The sequence below is a fragment of the Mytilus edulis genome, chromosome 9 (assembly GCF_963676685.1).
Source record: "Mytilus edulis chromosome 9, xbMytEdul2.2, whole genome shotgun sequence".
NCBI classification, from domain to species: Eukaryota; Metazoa; Mollusca; class Bivalvia; order Mytilida; family Mytilidae; genus Mytilus; species Mytilus edulis.
In genome coordinates, this window is record NC_092352.1 from 83,800,072 (window position 1) to 83,812,327 (window position 12,256).

Consider the following 12,256-nt stretch of genomic DNA (forward strand, 5'->3'; position numbering starts at 1 on the left):
ACATGTTTAAGATATCGTAAGATTTAGTAATATGATACTTTTACAAGTTTATACTAAGTTGTTTGACTGTGTGACAGTCACCGAGGACTGTATCAAGTTGATCCGATATGTAACACAAAAAAAAAACTCAAAATAGTAAAAATACAAACTTTTTCGGTTGATTGAGAAAAAAAGTTATGAAAGTGAATTAAATTTAATTAACAAATTGAAAGAAACAATATAAATATTTTAAGAAACGCCAGAAAGAAGATATATTGAAAATAAAAAGCATTAAAAACTTATTAAAATATAGATAATTGAATTAAAGAAGTAATAGTTTAAGAAGGTAAAACAGACAGAAATAAAAACAAAAAACCGACGAAAGAGGACAAATTAAAACTTCTTTTTGTAAACAGCGCCTGCCTATATGAACTCCCCTCATTGATTTGAGAAAAAAAAAAAGATTGAATAGAAACTGGTTAATATAATGACAAGACTATGTTATTTTCGCCTCGAAAATTCCAGAAGAATTCCTCCACAATTTTTATTATTTGTTTAGCCCGGCTTTTTTGAACTTATTAATTTAATTTTTAAAAATATAAATATTAAATGTGGTCTTTGTCAATTCATAGTTTTCTATGATTGAAATACCAAAGACAAAATTTGGAGTAAACAAATAAACAAATGAACAACAAATTTGATACTAGATCGATTCAACAATGTAGCAATGTGTCAATCAAAAACTCCAGCCAAATATTTCAATGTCCTCATCAGTCGTATATCACAGTGTTACTCATCTGAAATTTATATAAGAAACACACCAATATCGACAACCAAGTAACTAAAAGCTAGTTTGTTGTTTCTTTCGTTGTGAATGAAAGAGAACTATGTCAAGCACCGTTGACTCCATGATAGGAGATATTGCCCCGAAAAGATTGTCAATGATATGATTTACCAAAAAGAGTTAACTTTTCAGTGCAATGGAATTTAGGTATGAAATGCAAAGGTTTCCCAATGATCCTAGCAATTATGTATTTACATTTCAATATCTTTTTTTATGAATTATAAGCATAATTGCTATATTCCTCGGACCATGACTTGTATTTGTTCATGGAATTAAGTGACCTAAATAAATGGGGATTGTCCCAACACGAATTAGATTTTAATACGGTAACACCTTTTAAACACTGGAAGTCATGTCAACGTAATACTTCCATGATTTTAAATTTTTCTACGTCTATTAATGTTTCAGCAAAAGTTTACTTTGATTAATTTACGGTAACCGCCTATACAAATTTCACGTAATGTTTCTTTAAAAACAAAGCCCGCCATATTCTGTATGTGCCTGTTTTTGGCAATCAAACCACTTATCCTTGTCAACTTTGCTTCACATCCAAACAAATGCCCAAGTTACACATAACACATTATTTTACAACCGATCAGTAGAAACTAGTTACATTGTAAACGTCATGCAAATCTGACTCAGAGCTCGTTTTTTCCAAATTCACATCGAAATTAAAAAGAAAAAATACAAGAGGCGGTTTGAGTATAGCACGTGTAACTACTATCATGTTATCTTAAAAAATACATGTTCAAAGTTAGCACTGGAATTTTTAATCGGCAATTGATTCATCAGTTATTGTTTCAAGAGATTTCTCGCGAATTAGGGAAGCAATAAGTATAGTGCAAGTTAATTTCAGGTATGATATACGGATCATAGATTATAGTCGGACCTAAAGGTAACAAGGGTTAAATACTTGTATATGTCATTTGGTCTCTGGTGGAGAGTTGTCTCATTGGCAATCAAGAATTGAATACGTGTATATGTCATTTGGTCTCTGGTAGAGAGTTGTCTCATTGGCCAACAAGGGTTGAATATTTGATGATTTTTCATTTCCTATCGTTAATTATCCATTTTTAGATGGTGACGATTTTAACGAGAGAAATTTATGTATTACTGAAAAATTATTACACCAGGGTTTTCGATATCACAGACTAGTCAAAACATTTACTAAATTTTATCATCAGTATAAGGACATCATTGGGAAATATAGCTCAACATGCAGACTTCTTATACGTTCAGGTATTTCACAGCCAATATTTTATGGAAATATTCCTTATAAAGCACAAAAATGTCAGTATTCACCTCAGAAGCTAACAAAACCTTTAAATAGACTTATTAAGAAGGGATATAGTTATGATACTGTTGTCAGGTCATTAAAGATTGCATATTTTGGTGTTAATATTGATTCACTTATAGGGTCTTTGCATCGGAACTAAACACATTTATTATTAATAAACCAGTTGTTGGCATGACACAGGTTATGTTCTTCTCATATATTTTATGATGGTATGATACTAAACCCCTCACCGGGAGGATTGTGACTGATATTCATATGATGAAGACATAATTTTTCAATCAGTTTTATTGAAGTCTGGAGCTGGCATGTCAGTTAACTGCTAGTAGTCTGATGTTATTTATGTATTATTGTCATTTTGTTTATTTTCTTTCGTTACATCTTCTGACATCAGACTTGGACTTCTCTTGAACTGAATTTTAATGTGCGTATTGTTATGCGTTTACTTTTCTGCATTGGCTAGAGGTATAGGGGGAAGGTTGAGATCTCACAAACATGTTTAACCCCGCCGCATTTTTGCGCCTGTCCCAAGTCAGGAGCCTCTGGCCTTTGTTAGTCTTGTATTATTTTAACTTTTAGTTTCTTGTGTACAATTTGGAGTTAAGCATGGCGTTCATTATCACTGAACTAGTATATATTTGTTTAGGGGCCAGCTGAAGGACGCCTCCAGTTGCGGGAATTTCTCGTTGCATTGAAGACCTGTTGGTAACCTTCTGCTGTTGTCTGCTCTATGGTCGGGTTGTTGTCCCTTTGGTACATTCCCCATTTCCATTCTCAATTTTATTGAATACTTGTATATGTAATTTGGTCTCTAGTGGAGAGTTGTCTCATTGGCAAACAAGGGTTGAATACTTGTATATGTCATTATGATTTGGTCTCTGGTGGAGAGTTGTCTCATTGGCAAACAAGGGTTGAATACTTGTATATGTCATTTGGTCTCTGGTGGAGAGTTGTCTCATTGGCAAACAAGGGTTGAATACTTGTATATGTCATTTGGTATCTGGTGGAGAGTTGTCTCATTGGCAAACAAGGGTTGAATATTTGTATATATCATTTGGTCTCTGGTGGAGAGTTGTCTCATTGGCAAACAAGGGTTGAATATTTGTATATATCATTTGGTCTCTGGTGGAGAGTTGTCTCATTGGCAAACAAGGGTTGAATACTTGTATATGTCATTATGATTTGGTCTCTGGTGGAGAGTTGTCTCATTGGCAAACAAGGGTTGAATACTTGTATATGTCATTTGGTCTCTGGTGGAGAGTTGTCTCATTGGCAAACAAGGGTTGAATATTTGTATATATCATTTGGTCTCTGGTGGAGAGTTGTCTCATTGGCAAACAAGGGTTGAATACTTGTATATATCATTTGGTCTCTGGCGAAGAGTTGTCTCATTGGCAAACAAGAATTGAATACTTGTATATGTCATTATGATTTGGTCTCTGGTGGAGAGTTGTCTCATTGGCAAACAAGGGTTGAATACTTGTATATGTCATTATGATTTGGTCTCTGGTGGAGACTTGTCTCATTGGCAAACAAGGGTTGAATACTTTTATATGTCATTATGATTTGGTCTATGGTGGAGACTTGTCTCATTGGCAAACAAGGGTTGAATACTTGTATATGTCATTATGATTTGGTCTATGGTGGAGAGTTGTCTCATTGGCAAACAAGGGTTGAATACTTGTATATGTCATTATGATTTGGTCTATGGTGGAGACTTGTCTCATTGGCAAACAAGAATTGAATACTTGTATATGTCATTATGATTTGGTCTATGGTGGAGAGTTGTCTCATTGGCAAACAAGGGTTGAATACTTGTATATGTCATTATGATTTGGTCTATGGTGGAGACTTGTCTCATTGGCAAACAAGAATTGAATACTTGTATATGTCATTATGATTTGGTCTATGGTGGAGAGTTGTCTCATTGGCAAGCAAGGGTTGAATACTTGTATATGTCATTATGATTTGGTCTATGGTGGAGAGTTGTCTCATTGGCAAACAAGGGTTGAATACTTGTATATGTCATTTGGTCTCTGGTGGAGAGTTGTCTCATTGGCAAACACGAATTGAATACTTGTATATGTCATTATGATTTGGTCTATGGTGGAGAGTTGTCTCATTGGCAAACAAGGGTTGAATACTTGTATATGTCATTATGATTTGGTCTATGGTGGAGACTTGTCTCATTGGCAAACAAGAATTGAATACTTGTATATGTCATTATGATTTGGTCTATGGTGGAGAGTTGTCTCATTGGCAAACAAGGGTTGAATACTTTTATATGTCATTATGATTTGGTCTATGGTGGAGAGTTGTCTCATTGGCAAACAAGGGTTGAATACTTGTATATGTCATTTGGTCTCTGGTGGAGAGTTGTCTCATTGGACAACAAGGGCTTTACAAGCAGAACCAAAAACAATGAAAGTCCCAACTATGTATTGGCTTCCGAAACTACACATAACACCTTACAAATATAGATTTTTTTCGTCTTCAAGCCATTGTTCCACTATTAAATTATCTATTCTTCTTACCAGTACACTTGGTACAATCAAAAACCTGATAATAAATTGTTCAAATAAGGCCTTCGAAAATAGTGGAATTAATTACTGGTGGAGTGTCAAAAACTCGTTGGAAGTACTTGATAAATTGCATGCTTATATTGGTGATTTTGAATCTGTTCAAAGTTTTGACTTTTCTACCCTAAATACCACATTGCCTCACATTCTCATTAAGAAAAAATCCACACACCTAATTAAATGGGCATTTAAAAGTCAGAATGTGAATATATATGTTCAAACTCTTTTAGGTCATATTTTAGTAGCAATAAACAAAAAAACTATGTCAATTGGACATGCTTTGATACTATATCTGCCCTTGAATTTTTACTAGATAACATTTTTGTTCGCTTTGGAGATTCCGTATATCGTCAGGTTATCGGAATTCCAATGGGGACTAACTGTGTGCCACTTATTGCAGACCTGTTTTTGTATTGCTATGAGTTACAATTTATGACAAAAATCAGCAAAGACCCATCGAAACAACATCTGATACATAAATTTAATAATACTTTTAGATATTTGGATAATATTTTGGCTCTCAATAATGACGACTTCAGTATGTATACTAAAGAAATTTATCCTGTTGAACTTACTTTAAATAAAGCTAATACATGTACTAACAATGACCACTGCCCTTTCCTCGATCTTGATATATATATATCATTAACGGAAAGCTTAATACTAAAATTTATGATAAAAGAGATGATTTTTCATTTCCTATCGTTAATTATCCATTTTTAGATGGTGACGATTTTAACGAGAGAAATTTATGTATTACTGAAAAATTATTACACCAGGGTTTTCGATATCACAGACTAGTCAAAACATTTACTAAATTTTATCATCAGTATAAGGACATCATTGGGAAATATAGCTCAACATGCAGACTTCTTATACGTTCAGGTATTTCACAGCCAATATTTTATGGAAATATTCCTTATAAAGCACAAAAATGTCAGTATTCACCTCAGAAGCTAACAAAACCTTTAAATAGACTTATTAAGAAGGGATATAGTTATGATACTGTTGTCAGTTCATTAAAGATTGCATATTTTGGTGTTAATATTGATTCACTTATAGGGTCTTTGCATCGGAACTAAACACATTTATTATTAATAAACCAGTTGTTGGCATGACACAGGTTATGTTCTTCTCATATATTTTATGATGGTATGATACTAAACCCCTCACCGGGAGGATTGTGACTGATATTCATATGATGAAGACATAATTTTTCAATCAGTTTTATTGAAGTCTGGAGCTGGCATGTCAGTTAACTGCTAGTAGTCTGATGTTATTTATGTATTATTGTCATTTTGTTTATTTTCTTTCGTTACATCTTCTGACATCAGACTTGGACTTCTCTTGAACTGAATTTTAATGTGCGTATTGTTATGCGTTTACTTTTCTGCATTGGCTAGAGGTATAGGGGGAAGGTTGAGATCTCACAAACATGTTTAACCCCGCCGCATTTTTGCGCCTGTCCCAAGTCAGGAGCCTCTGGCCTTTGTTAGTCTTGTATTATTTTAACTTTTAGTTTCTTGTGTACAATTTGGAGTTAAGCATGGCGTTCATTATCACTGAACTAGTATATATTTGTTTAGGGGCCAGCTGAAGGACGCCTCCAGTTGCGGGAATTTCTCGTTGCATTGAAGACCTGTTGGTAACCTTCTGCTGTTGTCTGCTCTATGGTCGGGTTGTTGTCCCTTTGGCACATTCCCCATTTCCATTCTCAATTTTATTGAATACTTGTATATGTAATTTGGTCTCTAGTGGAGAGTTGTCTCATTGGCAAACAAGGGTTGAATACTTGTATATGTCATTATGATTTGGTCTCTGGTGGAGAGTTGTCTCATTGGCAAACAAGGGTTGAATACTTGTATATGTCATTTGGTCTCTGGTGGAGAGTTGTCTCATTGGCAAACAAGGGTTGAATACTTGTATATGTCATTTGGTCTCTGGTGGAGAGTTGTCTCATTGGCAAACAAGGGTTGAATACTTGTATATGTCATTTGGTATCTGGTGGAGAGTTGTCTCATTGGCAAACAAGGGTTGAATATTTGTATATATCATTTGGTCTCTGGTGGAGAATTGTCTCATTGGCAAACAAGGGTTGAATATTTGTATATATCATTTGGTCTCTGGTGGAGAGTTGTCTCATTGGCAAACAAGGGTTGAATACTTGTATATGTCATTATGATTTGGTCTCTGGTGGAGAGTTGTCTCATTGGCAAACAAGGGTTGAATACTTGTATATGTCATTTGGTCTCTGGTGGAGAGTTGTCTCATTGGCAAACAAGGGTTGAATATTTGTATATATCATTTGGTCTCTGGTGGAGAGTTGTCTCATTGGCAAACAAGGGTTGAATACTTGTATATATCATTTGGTATCTGGTGGAGAGTTGTCTCATTGGCAAACAAGGGTTGAATACTTGTATATGTCATTTGGTATTTGGTGGAGAGTTGTCTCATTGGCAAACAAGGGTTGAATACTTGTATATGTCATTTGGTATCTGGTGGAGAGTTGTCTCATTGGCAAACAAGGGTTGAATACTTGTATGTCATTATGATTTGGTCTCTGGTGGAGAGTTGTCTCATTGGCAAACATATCATAGCTTCTTATTTTTGAGTTAGGTGGTCATATTCTAAGGTTATTAGACAATACCAAACTGAGTATTTATGAGGTGTCATCTTTGAAAATGAACTATTTAATCTGATGGTGGTAATGGGTGAGAACACTGTTAAGAACTGCTGGTACACACAGGTCTGAAATGAAATGTCAATGTTATTTTCGAACTCAGTGTATACAGTGGGAAAAAATCTATAGAGGATTATTAGTCCAACATATATTGTGTGGGTACTTATTTTGAACACTGCAGCTGCTGCCGTGCATATACTTTAAACTTTGATTAATAAAACAAACATTTTTACTTTGTAGAAAGAGTAACACGACACTTTCACAAGAAATTGATAGAACATAAGTGACAAAGAAGACCTGATAACAAATTCTTCTATAAAAAAAATAAAACATTTAAACTCATTCTGGTCTCGAACCATGAATCCTGCCAGTCAGACATGTACACCTTATAATCATTCATAAACAATACCTAATATAAAGGCACTGTTTGTTGAAGTATCTGAGAAACTATCCACTGAACAATGAAAATGAAGTCAGGGTCATATGTCCATTGTTCTAACAATCTAAATAATAAATACAATTTCCTGACTTACCTTATCAACTTATTACAGTTTCATTGACTAATACACAACATGTCCTTTCATTTGTAGTGAAAAGTTGAGGTAGCATCTCCAACAATGTGAAAATGAAGCTACCATATTTATTTACTGAGGATTCTGATTATGGTTTGATGCTTGCTTTATGTCCAGTGACAATTGTTTCATGCATATTGGCGAAAATACCATCAATTTTCTTGGGTACCAATTTTCGTCCTTTAGCCAGAGTGTTCATATCAGCCTTTACTGGCTTTAGAAATTTTGTACTTTGTTGAAAATTTGAATGTGTGATTCACCTATACCAATGATTTCAACAAGAATTGGTATCAAACAAAAAATAATGAATTCACAGTACACCTACTTATATTAGAGTTTGTCATAAGGTATTTGCGTGTGTCCTGTCATATTTTCCACTAGGTGTCTATTTTAGTTTGATTGCGGTATTTGTATTGCTGTCTTGTTGATCCTTACTCCACTTTCCCTATTATTCTTATGGCCCTGCTACAAAGTTTTCGGGGACATATAGTTTTACCCTTGTCCAAATTACGTAATTCCGTAATTCTGCAACAAACCATTTTACGTTTTTTTCCTTCTAAATGGCTTTAGATATTGGACTGATTTTTGATATGTGAGTTAACCATGATGAGTTACAGATCAAATTTGAGTTTCGTTCTGCTTCACTAGTTTTTGTCGAAATTACGGGCTTTGGACTTTTGAGAAATTGTTGAAAATCACAGTTATATGGATTTTTTAACTTAAAATAAGGCCTTAAGATTTGAGCAGATTTAGTATATGTGAGACTACTATCTTGTTTGTGTCAGCATGTGTTGTTAAAGTTGCAGATTTTTCTAATTTTTTGGGAACGGGCCATTCGTGTCGTTTTGACACATCTTGTTTTTTTAAAGTTTGCTCCTTTGACAAAAAAATAAATAATAACTTTGAAGGCAATATTTTTATTTAAGCAAAACAACTGAACACAATTAACATGAGTAAATATTTGTAAAATCTATTTATAGGATCACACATATGTACGTACAGTATAACCCCAACACTACCGGGTATTAATAAAACACTAAGGGCGATATGTATATAAAATATTACACCAATACCAAAAAGCAGTGTTGATAAAAAGTAAATAAGCTTTAAACATGTAGATGGCTCAGTAAAGAAATGTTCAAAATAAATGGTAAAATTACAACCTTTCTTGACCAGTGATAAGAAATGACTTCTTACTCTTTGCAATGCTACAAATCTTCAAAAAAATACATAAGGTTTATAAATACCATCTTTTATTTCCTTGTCCTTTCAATTGACAAAACATCTGATTTTCAATTACAAACACCATAAACTTGATTTAATCTTAAGGGCACTTATTTTGAACACTGTTACCATATACTTTAGCCTATGCAATCAAAAAACAACAATCTGTAGAAGGAGAAAGCCAACCTTGCCCAAAATATTGGTAGAGCAAAAGAGACTGGATGTACATGAGAAGAACAAATGCAAAATACTTCAATTAGAACATTAGAACATTATAACCTATTATGTATAAATCTGCAAATATTGATACAGTTGGCGATGAATGTGTGAGACTGTTTATTTCAAAAAGAAAACAATTGATTTATGCATTATTCAGACTGTTTTAACAAATATCAAATATTTGTGTTTGTTCAAATCAAATTTTCAATCTAGCCATTTAAGCGGAGATAACTTAAATAGTTTTTTTTTTTTATTAAAGGAATGATAAACATTTTAATATTAGTAAGAAAACAAGTTCGATGACACAATTTTTTCTTTTTCTTTTCTCTAGATTTTCATATGTTCACAAAAAAGTGTTTTTCATGAATAATCTATACAATTTGGAGCAGTTTTGCACAACTTGTACCCATACTTTGAATTATAATTTTGAAAAAAGCATTGGTAAATCTGTATTTTGACAATTTATAAGAATTCTCTATATGAGGAAAGATATGCAGATGTTACACCTTAATTTATGTTTTTGATAGCAAGATCTTATATAACATTTGCATTTTCTTTATTCTGTTCTCTCCTTGGTTTTATTGGAGCACTCCACTAGTTGAATAAGTATTAAAATTTAAATACTTAACTGAAAAAGCGGATAATTTCCAATTAAGAATATGAAAAATATAATTCCAAAATAAAATTAGTTAGTTATAGTGAATTAAATAAAGCTTTAAAATGTCTTTGATAATATATTAAAATATATTATTTATTACATTATTTTCTAAAAAGCTCTTTTTACAAAGTAATTTCCTTAATTCTGTATTAGCTTTGTTATTATAATTGATAGAAGTTATCTCCCTTCCTGAAAAGTAATACAAGCATCCTGTAATGCCAAATCTAAGGTGAAAAATATGCCAGTATTTGTAAACAACCAACTTCCAGTGTTCTCCCTATAGCACAACATCCAATTTTAATCAGCATTATGCTTTATATTTTTTTTAAATTTTAACATTATGCCGCTATTACAATACCAATAAAATTAAATATACATTATGCCACTAATACAATACCAATATAATTTGATAATATAAAAAAATAAACATAAAGAAAGTGTCAACATGAGAGACAGAAATATAAATAGAAAGCCCTTTATAATGTGCATAATATAACAATAAAAAGTGAAATATAATATCATAAAATAAATAAATTACAACACTAATAGTAAATACATTTGTACTAACAACTACTTTCTTAAAACTACCAGTATGCTTAAAAATTTTAAAAATCACAGACTTGCACTTAAGATTATTGATTAACTAAAATACCTTAAGAAATACATTTGGATAATAAAGCATTTTGTTCTTATAAAACTCACATTAAAGTACGCACATAAGCCTAATCATTGAATTTCCTGTGTAAAATATCGAACCTATCACTATATGTTAATTAATAACGGGAAAAAAATATAATATCATAAACAAATTTTCTAAGTGTTTTGTGACAAATTTCACCGCAAATAAATACTTGGTTGGCAATGAAGATCATTTATAAAATCTAGTTCAAAAGAAATTTGATAATTGACTAAGTTGAATTGTGATATGTTTCCAGTTGAAATATTTTTTCCTCTTTTCCAATCAAAAATTATTTATTTAGGAAAGAATGAAATGAAAAATGGAAACTGTGAATATGCCAAATAGAAAACAACCTGACCAAACAGCAGAAAACAGCCTACGGTCACCAGTTGGTCTTCAACCCAACGTGCAATTTTGTACCCAGAGGCCAGCTTTAACTGGCACCTAAAATTACCACAAAATAAGAGGCCAGCTTTAACTGGCACCTAAAATTACCACAAAATAAAAACTATATCTCACTTAACCGTAGGCCTGTGATCTAGGTAACACTTAACTTCTACAATTAACAAATATGTAAACTCGGAAGCCTTACAGACAATTAACCAATCAGTTGATGGCAAGTTCATAGTTAGAAGCTTGGCTTGAAAACTTCTTATGGTTTAAGAACAACACAATAGTATCTGCTTGCAGTATATATGATATGGACAAGTACAATAAATCGGTCAAAAATGTGTCATATGATATGGACAAGGGCAATAACTCTATCAAAAGTGGGTCAACCAGAACAACATGCACAATCAACTTGTAACGTTTTGAAACAAGAGGCTCTCAAGAGCCTGAATCGCTCACCTGAATTTTTTTGGTTTGATCTCTCATCAATGATTATTTTGGCTTTTCAATTTATTTAAATGTTCTTTGAATCGTCCTATTTTCTTCAAAAGCAAAAAAAAATCATTTTCGCCTATGTTCTATTTTAGCCATAGGAGCTATGTTTCTTGACATACAAGGAAATGAAATATAAAATTTATACTAGATAATCTGAAACTCTGAAACTCATTAGCCTAAGTTTGGCTGAAATTGATACAGCAGTTTCATAAGAGAAGATTTTTTAAAGTAAGTCAACATGATGAACAAATTGTGAAAAATTGTCATTAAAGGACAATAACCCCTTAAGGGGTCAATTGACAATTTTGGTCATATTAACTTATTTGTAGATCTTACTTTGCTGATCTTTTTTGCTGTTTACAGTTTATCTTTATCTATAATAATATTCAAGATAATGACCAAAAACTGCAAAATTTCCTTAAAATTACCAATTAAGTGGCAGCAACCAAACAATTGGATGTTTGATTCATCTGAAAATTTCAGGGCTGATAGATATTGACCTAATGAACATTTTTACTCCATGTCAGATTTGCTCTTAATGCTTTCGTTTTTGAGATATAAGCCAAAAACTGCATTTGACCCCTATGTTCTATTTTAAGTAACGGCGGCCATGTTTTTTGACGGATCAAAAATCAAAGCACAC